Source organism: Phoca vitulina, unplaced genomic scaffold, assembly GCF_004348235.1.
Source record: "Phoca vitulina isolate PV1807 unplaced genomic scaffold, GSC_HSeal_1.0 scaffold9, whole genome shotgun sequence".
In the NCBI taxonomy this organism is placed as follows: domain Eukaryota; kingdom Metazoa; phylum Chordata; class Mammalia; order Carnivora; family Phocidae; genus Phoca; species Phoca vitulina.
The window spans coordinates 6,980,456-6,995,934 of NW_022589712.1; the positions used below are offsets into that span (position 1 = coordinate 6,980,456).

The following is a 15,479-nucleotide window of genomic DNA, read 5'->3' on the forward strand; positions in this document are numbered from 1 at the left end:
AATTGGACAATACATTCTATTGTTTATTAATTATATTTATCTATCTTAATAGAATTTTTTAAAATGTATTTTAATCTTCCTATGTGGAAATAATTTCAAATTGCCAGAAAAGATGCAAAAATAATATTAAGAAAAACCTTCTACTCTTTAACAAGGTTCACCTATTGTTAACATTTCACGTTTCTTCCTGTCTGCTTTTTCTCTCTGAACACACACACACACATTTGTTTATTCATCATGATTTTCTGAAGTGTTTGAGAGGAAGTTGCGAACATCATGGCCCTTTACTGATAAACAGTGTTAAGTCATTTGTTTTCTCTTCCAGGAAGACAGTACTGTCATTCACGTAAGTAAACTGAACATGGATACAGTGCTTCTGCTTAGGGCACCAGCTGCCTTTCAGCTTTGTCAGTTGACCCAGTGATGTCCTCTGCAAAGTAAAAATTATATTTTAAAATTTAAAATCTAAACCTTAGAGTATTATGTGTTAATTTAAACAACTAAAACGTAGGGTCTCTAAAGAAAATACTAATCATCCTCCTTTTCCCATCACGTATCCTATCCCTCTTGCTATCTGATGGTAAAAGGTAGTTATGCCCTCTTCTGTATCTTAGAAATGAATATATTTATGGTCCCAGGAAATCCAAGATCATAAAACATGAGAAATCAGCCAGATAATTTAAATGACGTGTCACACTCAGCACAGCTAATTAAAAGCCAAATCAAAGTTATAACTCTGTGTGTGTCTGTGTGTTTATATAGCTTGGGGTTGAATTATGTTCCCAAAAAGATACGTTGAAGTCCTAACCCCCAGTACTTGTGAGTGTGACCTTATTTAGAAATAGAGTCTTTGAAGGACGTAGTTGAGTTAGTTGAGTTGTAAGGTGGTCCTACTGGAGTAAGATGGGCCCTTAATCCAGCGTGACTGGGGTCCTTAGAAGCAGAGGAGAGACAGAGGCAGACATGCACAGAGGGAAGACAATATGAAGGCAGAGCCAAAGTGGAGGGATGCATCTGCCAACCAAGGAACACCAAGGATTTCTGGCAACACCAAAAGCTAGGAGGAGGCAAGGAAGCACCCTCAGGGGACATATGGCCCTGTAGGTCCCTGGATTTTGGACTTTCACCTCCAGAGCCACGAGACAACAAATATGTTGGTTTACACTCCCCTGTTTGAGGTACTTCATTATGGCAGCCCTAGCACGGTAGTATGTGTGTATGCGTGTGCACCCATGAGTGCGGCCCCCAGTCCCGCACGCTTCCCCAGTGGTTGTGGTGCACCTGTCGTCCCCATCGCCCTTTCCTGAGATCTCTGCAAAGCGGTTTGGTAACTTAAGAATTCACGGTAACATGGAACATACCTTGTTCTCATGTTCTCATTGGGCCATGTGATTCATTGAACATAATCCTCATGAAATTGTACTGAGAAAAACATGAGATAATTATTAGTACCCTTTAATTCTGCTAAAGATTAGATTATTTTTAATGTTTAAACAACATGTATAAGGCAAGTCAAACTACTGAAGAAGACCACCTTGGAAATCTGTAACTACCACCCTCATTACACTCAGACGAGGCTACAGTGGAAACTGGCTACGCTCCTCTACAGACTGGGTTCCAGAGATTTTTTTACTGTTTGTGAAAATGTTCAAATATTCTCCTTTGATCCTGTGTGAGTCTCTCTGTAGTTCAATAGCAAGTATCTTTCAAGCTCGATTATGATCTCTTGAAGAAAGGGTCTATGTTTCCTATTTTTCTTTTTTTTTTTAAGATTTTATTTATTTGTCAGAGAGAGAGAGAGAGACAGAGAGAGAGCACAAGCAGGGGGAGAAGCAGGCTCCCCACTGAGCAGGGAGCCCGGTGTAGGGCTCCATCCCAGGACCCTGGGATCATGACCTGAGCCGAAGGCAGACGCTTAAGCAACTAAGCCACCCAGGCGTCCCTGTTTCCTATTTTTCTATAAAATTCTCCTTGGCCTCCCACGATACCTTCCAATTTTCTTGCGTCCTGTGCGGAGCCCTTTGTCCTCCAGAAGAAGGAGGAGTGTGGAGAGCATCCTGGGTCAGTGACATACTCGCTGTCCAGCAGATGGTCACAGGTAGCATGGGCTCTCTGGTGTTGTAGAAAGAAAATTGACCGGAAAAGGTTTAGTGTCAGCATAGGTTTGGGGGAGGAGCAATGGCATAGGTCCTTTTGGGTGAAAAGGTGGTATACTGTGTGTCTTCTGTGTCAGAGAAGCCAAGACTTTGAGTGTTGTGACAGACATGGATCCGGGCTCACCAGCTCAGTGGTCAAGGGCTGCCCGGGGGTCCACTGCTGCACACGGGGCAGGCTGCCCCCACTCCACGAGGAGGGCCTCGGGCCAATCACATTGCCTGGGCACATGGGCACTGGTGTCCGCAGCCTGGGTGACCAGGCCACTCTTTATCCCTCTATTCCTTGCTTTAGAAGCAAACAAAAATGGAAATCTCCAATATTTATTATTGAATTTATCTTTTGATCTGCTTCTGGGCACCAGTTCATCCAGGAAAGGATTATAGCTTGAGATTACAGCTGCTGTGGGGGTAGAACTCTTCTACCCTTAAGACAAGCAGAACCTTTGTCTTGGTCGAACAAGACAAGTAGAGTTGCCAACGAGCAGAAGCATCACAGACCAAAGTAGGCCTTGCTCATTCAGTGTCCCGGTGCATGTGCGCTCAGGGGCAAATATGAGAGAAATCAGTGTCTATTTCAGGTGAAATAAAATACAGGGACACCCCTTCTTCATGTAATAGCTGCTGCTTCTCAAATAAAGGACCTTTAGACACATCCAGTGATATTCTTTCCTGTGTTCTGGAAAATGGTAGGAGCCTTGCCTCATTGTAGAGGGAATGGGGCTGGAGAAGAGAAGCATTAGAAATGACCCATAGGGAGGGGCTCAGGGTGCCTGGCTGCCATCGGGGGGGCCGTGGCAAGCGAGCCCTAGACCAGACTCAGTAGAGCAACAAGACATGCAGAGGAGGGATCCAGCCATCGGAACATGAGCGCACAGACAGGAAGCTCTGGGCATGTGTCTAGGTACATGGGGGAGGCCATGGGAGGACACTCCCAGGAGGCCGTGCAGAAGAACGATGCTGGATCTGATCAAGCTGCAAGGTCTGTGAGGATGGATATTGCAAAAGGCATTTCTTCTATCATCCAATACTGAAATAAACATAGGGTGAATGTTAAGACAAGGTTGCCGCAAGGGAGGGGATTTATCTTCTAGGGAAGATGGTTTTAACATACCAGCTGTGTAGTGAGACACATTGCTTCTTCAGTAACCCAGGCAGAAAATTCATGACTGTATATAGCTGCTTTCCACTGTGAAATTTCCTCAATTTATATTCTTTTGTAGTGGGTGGTAAGTGGAAATGTGGTTAAGCGGGCAATAGGATAACCTAGATTCTCACAATCTGTGAGCTGAAACTGATAGTTGGATTGATGCCAAACTACTGTGTCACCTTTGACAAGTTATTAACCTCAATTAATAGCCTACCTTTCTTACCTGCAAAAGTAAGAATTCATGAAGGCCTGTTTACACATGTGGAAAATGTCAGGCTTTGAAGGTTGAGTAATGGATCTGGCCCTTCTGCTATAGAAGACCAAAGAAGCAACAATTGTTTGGGGAAATAGAATCTAGAAATTTCCTCCCAAGTGATGGAAGATGCTTGAAACTTTATGCAATGGTTTTGTTGTGGTTGCAAAACTCCAAAACCCAGTGCGGTAGTGGGGCAGGGTCCAGACCCAACAGAGTGCATTCACAAGAACTGTAGCTAAGTGCTGTTGAAATAGACATACAAGTTATTTTCTGTAAATTGTCATCCTCATCCCCAAATCTCTGCAACCCAACAGGATTTGCTCAGCCCTTGCAACTATCCGCTTTCTCCTTCTCCTTATGGGTCCAACCTCACCAATGGGGGGAGGGAAGGGGACAGAAAAGGGCTCAGAGACACATGGCAGAGAGGCATATTTCAGTGTCCTTGCACTTCTAGGACAGGAGGCCACCAGCCTGTCAAAGGGGCATGTCCACAGAGTCACCCCAGAGGGTCCGTGCTGAAACCTGACAACACCCGGCAGCACATGCATGGCACGGTCACCAGACCGTCACCAGACAGTCACAGGTCAAGTTTGCTAGCTCCTCTGCCCAGGTACGCAGGCTCTTCTGGGGTCTCCCGACAAGCCCTTAGGTGGCTCCATCTACTGGGAGAGGGGCAGGTACTCAGAGGCCCCCCGCCCCGTTATTCTTCCTGAACCTCTGCATTGCTCAACCAGTAACTACTTTGTTGAAATCGAACTCCCTAAAGTATCCATCCTCCCCAGTTCCAGGTCCTGTTGGTGGTTTCCCGCAGAGCAGTGGTGGGTCCCAGGGGAGGTGCGTCACTTCTGAAGCATGGCACGGACTTTTCACCAGGCCCGCCCCTGCCCTCTGCCCGTGGGCCACACCCACTCCTCTCTCGGGTGCAGCTTTCCTTCCTGCCTTTTAGTGAAATGGACTGGGACAAAGCCCTACTATTTAGGGTGGGTGACTGGCAACCTGACTTGAGCCTTTGCTGCACTTAGTAAACACATTTGTGTGGAGCACCTGCTACGTACCAGGCACTGAGATTACAGCAGTGAGCAGACAAGATCTCTGACCTAATAGATTTACATTCTAGTGATAAGATGCAGACAATAAACAAAATGTGTAATAAATGATGAAAATGTACAGAAGGGCAGGGTCGGCTAGAGCTAATGGACAACCACAGAATCTCAATGAGACATGACAATAAGTAGTATTTCTCCCTCACCCCTCCAAGCTTCACCTGGGTTTGGCTGCTTGTGGTCGGGCTTAGCTCAGCTCTGCTTTGGGCAGTGGATGTTTCCAGTCTGCTCCGTGTGTCATCATCCTCCATCGGTAGCTACCCCAGGGAAGTCCTTCTCCTTGGGAAAGGCAGGAACGCAAGAGGGCAAGCCTGAGCACACAGCGCTTCTAAAGTGCTTAATTGCATCATATCCACTCACATCCTCTTGGCCAAACAAAACCATGTGGCTCAGCCCACTGTCAGTTGGATGTGGAAGTATACTCAGCTTCTAGTGGGAGGAAGGGCAAAGTCACCTGGCGAAGGGTGTGGGTTCAGGGAAGGATGAAGCATTGGGAATCATAGTGCAAATCTACAGCAGAAGGTAGAAAAAAATAAAATAGGATAAGGAGCTCGGGGACGCAAAGTGGGGGATTGACTAGTTTTATGTAGGGTGGTCTGGGAGTGGCTTATTGGAAAGAGACATTTGGAGAAAGAGTTGGAGGAGGTCAGGATGTGAGCCATGTGAATATCTGGGGGAAAGCATTCATGCAAAAGGAGGAGCCAGTGCAAAGGTCCTGAGGCAGAAGAATGCCAGGCATGTTTGAGGCATAGCACAGAGCTCAATGGGCCGGACCATAGTGAGCAGAAGAGAAGGAAGTGAGGGGCCCCAGAGGGGTGGTTTGGCAGCATCAGAGGACTGAGCAAGGGGGAGCTGTTTCAGGGATTGAGTGGGGGAAGGAGATGATCTAACTTTGATTTTAAAAGCACCACCCTGGGTTTTGTTTAGGAAATAAGACTCTTCCTCCAAAGAGCTTTCCATGCCATCTCTGTACTGTTTAATACTTGGAACCAAACATTTGCTTGCACACAAGCAGATTTCAGCGGGAATCAAGAAGGAGAGAATCCCTCCATGACATTCTGTTGTCTCCCAGAAACTGGGCTGACCAAATCTGCACATGCCCAGCAGGCCTTCCCTACTGTGTGAGCAGACCTTCCCTACTGTGTGAGCAGAACTTCCCTACTGTGCGTGGCACCCAGAGCAGCTGAGCCTCTTCTCTGGTCCCCACAGGGGCAAAAGCTGAGTGCAAGCTGGGAAGGAAGTTCAAGACGGGCTGGTCTAAGGCTCAGTGGCCAGTGTTAGATTATTTTAATAACTGAGAGTGACTAGAAGTCATGGAATCTGGGATGTTGCTGGAAGCCCACTGCTCAGCAGGCGTGTTTGCCAGAACACAAAGTATCCGTTCCTGGAACAAAAGTCCAACTGTTCCATGTCTGTAGCTCAGTAAAGTGAAAACTTGATCAAGCAATGACGCTGTAGTGTCAGTGTTCCCCGGGGGCTCTTCCGGACCCCCTCCTCTCCTAGTTTCATGCTGTCCACGGGTGATCTCAGCTGCTCCCAGGGCTAAGAATTATCATCTCTTGGTGGATGGGTCTCCAGAGCATTTTCCAGCTCTAGGCTTTCTCCAGAGTTGAAGGAGCACATACTGAACTGATCTCTGCCTGCATTCACGCGACATCCCAAGGATGTCGCAGACTCAGCGAATCTAGAACTGAACTCAGTCTTCCTGCTGCTCCTCTGGTTGTGTTTGTCCCTCATCGGCATATGTCACCAATGTCCGGGCCAGCCCAGAGTCATGCAGTGTTGAGGAATAGGATGGGGCCAGAGCAAGTCACTCTGTCACTCCCCGGCTCTGGGCCCTAGAGGTCTTACAGCTCTTGGCCCCCGCACCCTCACCTGCTCTCCACCCCCCCACCCCCCACGGCAGGACATCTCACTGTCCTTGTCGTCATGGCAGGGACGGGACATGTCCATCCAGCTTTTTAACAAATATGTTTGAATTCCTTCGCATATGAGGCCCCATGTTAGGTAGTGAGATCACAGGAGAGAAGACACAGAAGGGGCCCTGCCCTCCCAGGGCTTTTATAGTTCAGTGGATTAAATAAATAATGCAGAGAAAGCACTTAGCAGGGTACCCAGCCCGTTAGAAGCATCCAATAAATGTTTGAAAAGAGAAGCTGGGACGTCATGCCTGACTCTTCCTCCTGCCTCAGGTTGATTAACCTCTGAACTGGTCAGTTTTGCTTCCTCAATATGTCTGATATCTTCAGGGTCCGCACCCCATTTGAAGATCCTGTCTCCCAGAGCCTTCCTGACTCGGGCACCCCTGGCACAGCCCACGGTGGGTTTCCAGTGCACCTTTTGCTCCTTGTTCTGGGCCCCACGCCATGCCCAGCATCTGGCCCCTTATAGGAGATCAATAAATACTCTTTGGACAAGTAATGGCACCGTAGTTTTAAATTTGTATTAATGTACTGTTTTTAGGTTATTAGATTTGTTATCTTTTAATGTAGGCCCCAGGCTAAGATTTTGAGTTAAATTTACATGGAAACCACCAGAAAGTTTGTATTTTTTATATAAAGTTATTTGAAAGGTGTTAATTTTCTAACAATGGTCCCTTGGATTTTGGGGCATGGTCTTGAGATTTCCTAAAAGTGGAGAAAGCTACAAATGTTAGCAGAAATGGAAAAGAACTCAGTAGGAGACATGCAAATGCTCTGTTGTCCCAAACATATTGTCCACCTGTCCATGTCTCTCTGGCTCCCCTGCTTGGTCCAGACCAGCATCTTCTCTCCCAGGAGTATTTCACAACATCCACAGGGCTCCCTCCCTTTCTTGCTACACGACAGTCCATGCATACAAAGTTAGAGTGATTTTCTGAAGCATAAATGATGTCATGTTGCTTAAAATGTTGTATTGAATTCTTATTGCCTCAGAGTCTAATTCCTGACTCTTTAGACAAAGACTTCACATTGCTCTTCCCATCCACTTGAAGTTCACCTTGTTCCACGCCCCCTTGCTTCCCAGTGTGTCCCTGTCGCATCGACTTTGCTTTTAATTCTTCAAGCATGCCAGGTGCTGCCATCCAAAGGGAGTTTTCCCTAGCTCTTCCTTCCCACAGAGCATGAGGTCTGTGCACCACATGCCATTCGGGCATCGTAGTAAATGTGCTTGCCTCAGGCCTTCCCTGACACCCGATATGTAGCAGCCCGCCAGGCACCCTCCCACGCCTCCATCCTATTGTCTTGCTCTCACTTTTCATGAGCTAAGCAAAGTCCATTTCCCTTTTCCTTCCTATCATGTGGGAGTGGCCAGCTTTGTACCCTCTCTGGTCTCCACCAGATCAGCTTAATCAAAAGAAATGTTCTGAATGAAGGGAGATGATGTTTGTAGCCTTGAAAAGTGGCGTCGATGGCTTAGCTCAAAACCAGTCACCAACCTACTGCGCACCTCTCAACCTACAAAAGTTGTTGATCTCTGGCTCTCTGGCAGTCCTCCTGTTTGCCTTCCTTTGTGTCCCTCTTCATTTATACTCATTCATTCAGCCCAACAGGCAGTTGGTGGACCGTTTAGAACATAAGCATTTATCAAACACCAGCCATAGGCCAGGCACTCAGAAAACCAAGAGACAGCCTTTGGGTTTATGGAGTCAAGAGCTGGAGCAGGAAACCTTTCCTGGAAGGTCTTCGTGGTCCATTCAGTCCCTGTCACAACCACCCCGCTCTGCCTTTATACATGAAAACAGCCATAGCCAATATGTAAAAAGGGCTGTGTTTCCATAAAACTTTATTTACAAAAGCAGGCTATGGGCCAGATTTAGCTCCCAGCTGGAGTTCGCTAACTTCTGGTCTAGAGAGAACATAGACAATTAAACAAATGATTGACTCTACACTGTGGTGGGAGGCCGGGGTGGGGAGGGTCCATGGGAGCACAGAGCACGGCAGAGGGCACCTGACCTCTGGCTCTGATCACCAGCTGACCTTACTGAAAAAAAGAAAAGAGAGAGAGAGAAAAGAAAAAGGAGCTTTAAAATTAAATTCGCTTTTAGTTGTTGAGAGTTATATATAAGAAATTTTGTTGCTTTGGTTTGGTTTGGTTTTGCTGTTTTTTAATACTGAGCTGTGTCTTCTGATTTCCTTTCAATATGCTGGTTCAGGGCCTCTCTCCCAACATGTCCAGAAAGCAAAGGTTCTAGAAATCCTCAGACTCTTAGCCTGGCAAGCAGCATGCACCCTGGTTCAAGAGGTAAAACTGGAATCCTCAATAGGACTTGTCTTTTGCACCGAATTCCAAGTAAGGTTTGAGCTCTGCAGGCTTACAGTGAGGAAGAAATGTGATCACACACATTGGAGACTACAGAATCTTGGTATCCGGAGGGTCTTTAGAGATCGCCAGGGCTAGCCTGCCATTCCACAGACCCTTTTCACCAAAGCTGCATTCCTGAAGCCTGCTCCCAGCACAGACCTCTCGGCCCAGAGCTCTCCCGAACCTCCCCCCGGCCTCCAGCATCTTAGGATGTGCGGCGCAGACCACTGAATCTTTGCATGAATTCCCTTAGCTCGGTTTGGTACGTGAATTCCTTTGGATTCGTATCATTACATCACACTGATTTTTATTACTTTGAGGGAAGTATTCTGGCATGCTCCAGATTGCTTTTCTGGCTATCTATAAAACAAAACCAAATTAGGAAGATAATTTTATCAGCTACACTCTACACATTCTTAGATAATGTTAATATTTTAATGCTGAATGCAGCTAATGATACCTCAGAAATGTCACAGGACCTCATTTTGAGACATTTTTGTTGTAGAACTGTTTTCAGATGTCTATAATCCTGTAGGCAGGTTTCTCCTTCCAAGCTACTGACCTTCAGAGGACCTGATTCTTAATGTTGTTCTGATAAGAGCAATAAAAGACCTGGCATTCTAGTTGCATTCATTCATTCGTTCGTTTTCAGAATGAATGAAAGACCAGGAGAAGTCCTCTGAGAGGTTTCTGTGAACTAGCAGCAAAAGACACATCCTTTCAAACCACTCTGTTTTGTAATAATTTCTTCTGTTAAATAGCTCTGAACTGTCACAGCCGCTGGACTGATTCCTAGCCCACTAATATTTCCTGTCATGAGATTTGGGGACACATGAGAACAATTTATTTCACAGTGGGGTTCTTATCTAAACAAGATCTGTCTTCATATCGTTCTCAACTGAGCAGAGTTCTGTTGCCGTGATCTGGGCATCTGTCTGCTTCTCGCTGGTGCTCACAAAAGACAAAACAAAGAATATGTGCATGAGTTGGTGTGTGTTCAGCTGGCCTCTCCGACGGCTGCCTAGTTAGTTGTGTGACACGCCAGCTCCGCGCAGACGACGTGACCCGGAGAGTCTGTACGTTAGAGCAGGTTGCAGCTTTCTCTAGTGTACACACAGTCTGAACAGAGGTGTGCTCTGACACGATCACTCAGGGCTACTCGGACTCACAAATACAACATTCAGGACTTGGCCTTTTATAAATATAGTTCTGAGAATTGAATGGATAGGAATGCGTAATATGATAGATAATTTTTCATGAAATGCATTTTCCTCCCATGGGCCAGGTACCCCTTGGGATTTTTAATTTTCTTGTGTTACATGCAACAGTTATTTCATTATGATTTACCCACTATTTACAATTATTTATCAGTATCTGCTTGCTAATATAAATGCCTTAGCAAGAAAAGTTGGGATTGTTGCCGGTAAACCAAATCATTGTAATGAATTACTACAAAGAGGGGTTGACCTCTTTCCTTCTAAAACTTTACCTAACTTTTCAAAAAGAAGTTTATTTTTTAATTCTAATAAATGTTATTGTAATGTTTACAATCTAGCACTTCTAGAATGTACTGGTTTATGTTTAGATGCAACCTGTCAACAGTAATTATATTTAGAAATATCATATATAAGCTATACTAAGATCAAGTAATTATTTTCAAAGATTGATACCATCTGGAGGAAATTAATAATCCATTAATTCCTTCTTGTAACCATGGCTTCATATTTCTATTTTGCATTGCCTCTTTATTGTTAATGATTCAAAATGTTATAAATAATAGAACCTAATTCAGCTACACTTCAAGTGTTATATAAACCTAAAATACGGGCTTGCATATGTGGCTTATGGAAGCACTGTCATTATGCTTCAGGTTTATTTTTAATTTCTGGAGGAATTCAGAACTTTGATACACGCTGAGGAGATAAAATGGAGATGTATGGTATGGCTTCCTAACCTTACCTAATTTTATGCCATTTTAAGTGTTTTTCCATGTTTTCCTCACTTCCCTCTAGTTTCTTGGTTACGCTAATTCATTCTTGCCTTTTGGGTCTTAGTTTTGTTTTGTTTTGTTTTGTTTCATTTGGGAAACATTCTCTGCCTGACCAACATTGGATTAAGCTTTTCCCAAAGTGCCCCAGACTTCGTTATCTCACCATTAGACAGAATTCCTTGGGGACAAGAACTGCGTAACCCATCCCCACGTCAAGCAAGGGAAGCAGCACGTAGTAGCCTCCCAATTACTATGTGTTGAATTTGAGCTCATAAAGCAGATAGACAACAGTATAATGAATGATATGTACTAACACACTCAGTTGAATAGAAAAGTACTACTTTGTAAACAGAAGCATTACAGGAAATTGGAAAGTGAGCTGGGGAATCAGTGTTAGCTGGAGTTTTACTCAGTTTCCTGAAAGAGGAAAATGAAGGTAAATAGGAAGAATCTTGCACAGAGGGACAAGAGCGTAAGGGAAAAGGAGGTTCAGTTCTGAAGCAGTGAAGAGAATGACCTGGGAAGGATTTGGGAATGGCAATTTGGAAGATACATACTGTGGGGCAAGGAGCCTTATGGAGAGCTCTGAAAAACAGAAGGAAAACCCGGGGTCTTAATACACTGATGCTGGGTAACTGGTTCATGATTTTGGCCAAGACCTACCATGATGAAAGCTACTTTAGAATAACATTGCTGAGGTGTGCTGATTGAATTGGGTGGGGTGGGGGGGTGGTTGTGAATGTTGGAGGAAGAAATGGTGTGGGTGCCCATTTAGGTTTCCTCCAGACTGATGCTAATGGGTTTGGAATTTGGACTATACCAACACTTGAAGACCTAATCCATTTGCTGTAGAAAGCACTATACTTCTGCTACTCTGTATCTTTACTCAACTATTTTTATAACTCCTACTTTGTAGGCTCTCAAAAATAGTAAGTATATATGGAAAATAAATAGGTCTGAAACAGAAAAAGTGGCTGCTACCTGAAATTTTCTTTTTCTCTAATATGACAATAAATAGAACAGGTTAACATATCAATGGGGATACCATTGACTTGATGGGGAGCTGTTAAATTTTTTTAAAAAGGCCTGAGTATCCACAACAAAATGCCTAGCACAGAGTAGTTGCCCACAACACATATGAGGTCAAGGCTTAGTTCCACTGCAGAAAATATGTCCGTGGAATCATCAGGTATTGCATATATGAGAATTTAGAATATTTTGGTGAGTATCATAACCCCAGGATACATAAAACCAGGTGGTTTTCCAGGAGTAAAACTGTGCATTAATGACAAGAGAGTTTGCCCAATCATGGTCAGCGGGATCAAACTTTGGAACAAATGCTGAGGTTAGAGTTCTCTTGAATTCAGTTAACAATGTCACAGATGGGATATAGAATTACTGAATGAGGGTTAAAGAGGAAAAGGCAATTTTGTCAATTAGGAAAAGAGACAGAATATATATCTTCTTCTCATTTTATTTGTAACGTATTTACTGTATTATTTTATATAATATTTTATTTAAAGTCTTTATAAACAAGGAAAGCCATTTAGTTTGTTCAGTATCTTCTCTCTATATGGACCGAATGCACTGAGACATGAACTGCCTTGAGACCCCTTACACTGTCCCCAAAGATTGCGTTAGGTGGTCTCTAAACTCATCCCTATGGTAGTTCTTACTACACTCTGAGATAATTGCTTGTCTTCAACCTTATAGGACTATGACCTCCTGAGGCAAAGGGCTGTGGCTTATTCGCTTTGATGTGACATCCATAGGACAGTGCCAGGCATGTGGCAGTTGTTCAAGAAAATTAGCAGAATGGCTTGATGACAATGGTTCAAAAATGTAGGCTTTAATAAAGAGTCTTTACCTTGGTGATGTTTATGCTGAAATATTGGGACTGGGACAAGCAGGCTCACAGAGCCTAAGTCACCCCTTTTTGTGCAGCAAAGTGGACAGAATAAAGTAGTGAGAACATGAGCAGAAGGAGCAAGAAGAAATTGGAAGTGGTGGTAAATGAGCTTGTTCGGGGTCTGCCAGCGCCTTAATAGGATTCTGATTTCAAGCAGACTAATGGATAAAGGAACTTACTTCAGGATTTTAAACTTGGCTGCTGGATGGAATTTCGAAGGCCATTCGACTGTTGAAGCTTATTTTAATTTCTAAACATTGAGTCTATCAATTAGCATCTTGGATCAGGGGCTTCTCCAGTGATTGGGATTGCTTACTTGAGTAACTCAGATAATGAACTCGTATGACTTACGTAGGCTAAAATGTTATCTCTAGCATTTCTGTGGACAGGTGCCATGTTGGGTACTTCTTTGTCAGTGGTGCATTTGGGCAATTAGCAGGTGATATAGATTAAATGAAAATGCATTTGGTTTCTGAGATTGCAGTCATTTATCTATTTATTTTTTATCTTACTAAAAGATATTTAAAGTGACAGTTGTTAGGAAGATAGATTCAGGTTCCTTAATGGCAAAGCTTTCCTCCTCTAATTATTTTTACCTAATCTAATGCTTTATTAAAATCCCAGGAGTCATAGTTGTTCATGTACTGAGTTGTTCATGTACTGAGAGAGCTTTGAAAGATTGCTAACTGGGGCATAACATCTATATTACTGTTGCACAAATGAAATATTGTAAAAACAACATGTGAGTTTTCAAGGGTCAAGTGTTAGCTAAATTCAAGGACTAACTTTTTCCCTCCAGTGAGCAAATTTTATTTTTATCTCCTCAACGATTCGTACTTAATATTTTTATTCTAACTTTCACTGCTTTTCATTGCATTTCAGATGATTCTGCTATCCCTAAATATATATTTCTATACAATTTTGCTTTTCATTGGGGTGAGTGGAGAAACCAGCTGTGCTAGATAACTCAACATTATTTTCCCATGCTCTGTAGTTTTGCAGTTCCAGTCTCTTCTGTTGACCTGGAAGGTTTTTTCTATCTCCATGCCCTGGAAACCTGATCCTCCTTCATTTTTTCTTTTTAAAGATTTTATTTATTTATTTTTCAGAGAAAGAGAAAGAGCACAAGCAGAGAGAGTGGCAGGCATAGGGAGAAGCAGGCTCTCTGCTGAGCAGGGAGCCCAATGTGGGACTCAATCTCAGGACCCTGAGATCATGACTTGAGCCAAAGGCAGACGCTTAACCGACTGAGCCACCCAGGCGTCCCATCTGATCCTCCTTCAAATGCCACTACCGGCATGAGTTCTTTTCTGATTTTTTTTTTCTGATTTGCTGTCTGAATGTGATTTCTTCCTCCTCTGAGCCTGTGTTAGTTATATATTGCCGCATAAAAAAGTGACCTCAAAACTTAGTGGCCTAAAACAAAAACAGATGTCTCACAGTTGCAGCAGGTCAGGAATTTGGGCAGTTTGGCAGGATGGTTCCTGCGCAGGGTAGCTCATGATATTGTACTCAGGGTGTCAGCCTGGGCCGTAGTAGCCTGAGGGCTTGTCTTGCACCGGAGGTTCTGCCTCAGACATGACTGATGACCAGTGCTGGCTGTTGTCAAGAGGCCCCAGTTCCTTGCCATGGATGCTTCTCCATAAGACCTCTTGTCCTCACAACATGGCTGTCCATTTCCTCAGAGCAAGTGATCCAGGAAAGAGCACAGAGAAGCCGCAGTGTCTTCTCTGAGCTAGCCCTGGAAATCACTCATTGTCATTTCCGCACGGCCCCTGTAGATTACTCAGCTCAGTCCATTGATAATGTGGGAGGTGGGGATCACTAGGGAATATCTGGAGGCTGCTTACCACACAGCCTGCCAATATCTCCTACGTCTCTCGCATAATTTAAAATGTTCTGCCCTGTATTACAGTTATGCGTATCCCTTTCCTACCCACTTTATTAGATTTTTATTTCCTTTAGAGTTTAGACTTGCTTCCTTACCTTTACATATCTTAAAATTTCTGGGACGTTGCATTCAATATATGTCACATTCCGTTGAGAAGTTGGAACCACAGCCTCTTAATGGGTATAAATGAAGATTATACCTGTGGTAAAGAAGTAGAGAGACACAGAGAAATAGATTTTGGCAGAGAAGGAGAGAGAGTGTGAGGGAGAGCAAATGAGAGAGAGAGAGAAAACGCGCGTGCACACAAATGAGGTGGAGAGCAGATTACACATTTGATCAGATAAATATGAAAACATTGATGCTGTTTTGTAGATACTAGAGAGCTAATTTTATGAGAGTTTAAATGTTTGGACTACTTACTGTGTAACAATATTCTGCTTTGTGTGATGTATGTGAGTGGTTTGCCATACTTTTTACTAAGATTCCTTCAATAATGCCTGATATTCTGTGAACAAAGGGCCTTTGGATAACTCCTTTAATAAAAGCAGGGAAGTCATTGCTTACATGTAACTCTTCAAAAAACATGCCTTCCGCCCACACTGCCCACACTGTGTCTTCCCGTGCTGCCCGCTTTGGACCTCTGTCCTCACGTTAGCCCAAAAGGGACCCAACTGCTCCTGCTCCACCGGTACTGCTCACCTGCCCCTGCTCCTGCACCTGCCCCTGCTCCTGCACCTGCCCCT

At 44.1% G+C, this 15,479-nt stretch overlaps 1 protein-coding gene and 1 pseudogene across 4 annotated transcripts in view; both read left to right on the top strand.

The window, feature by feature from the left end:
• The window catches only part of PRKN (parkin RBR E3 ubiquitin protein ligase), a 1,294,051-nt gene that overhangs the window by 868,630 nt on the left and 409,942 nt on the right, over positions 1 to 15,479 (top strand). The gene's annotated exons all lie outside the window — the stretch shown is intronic.
• LOC116634307 overlaps positions 14,913 to 15,479 on the top strand; it is a 2,052-nt pseudogene continuing 1,485 nt past the window's right edge.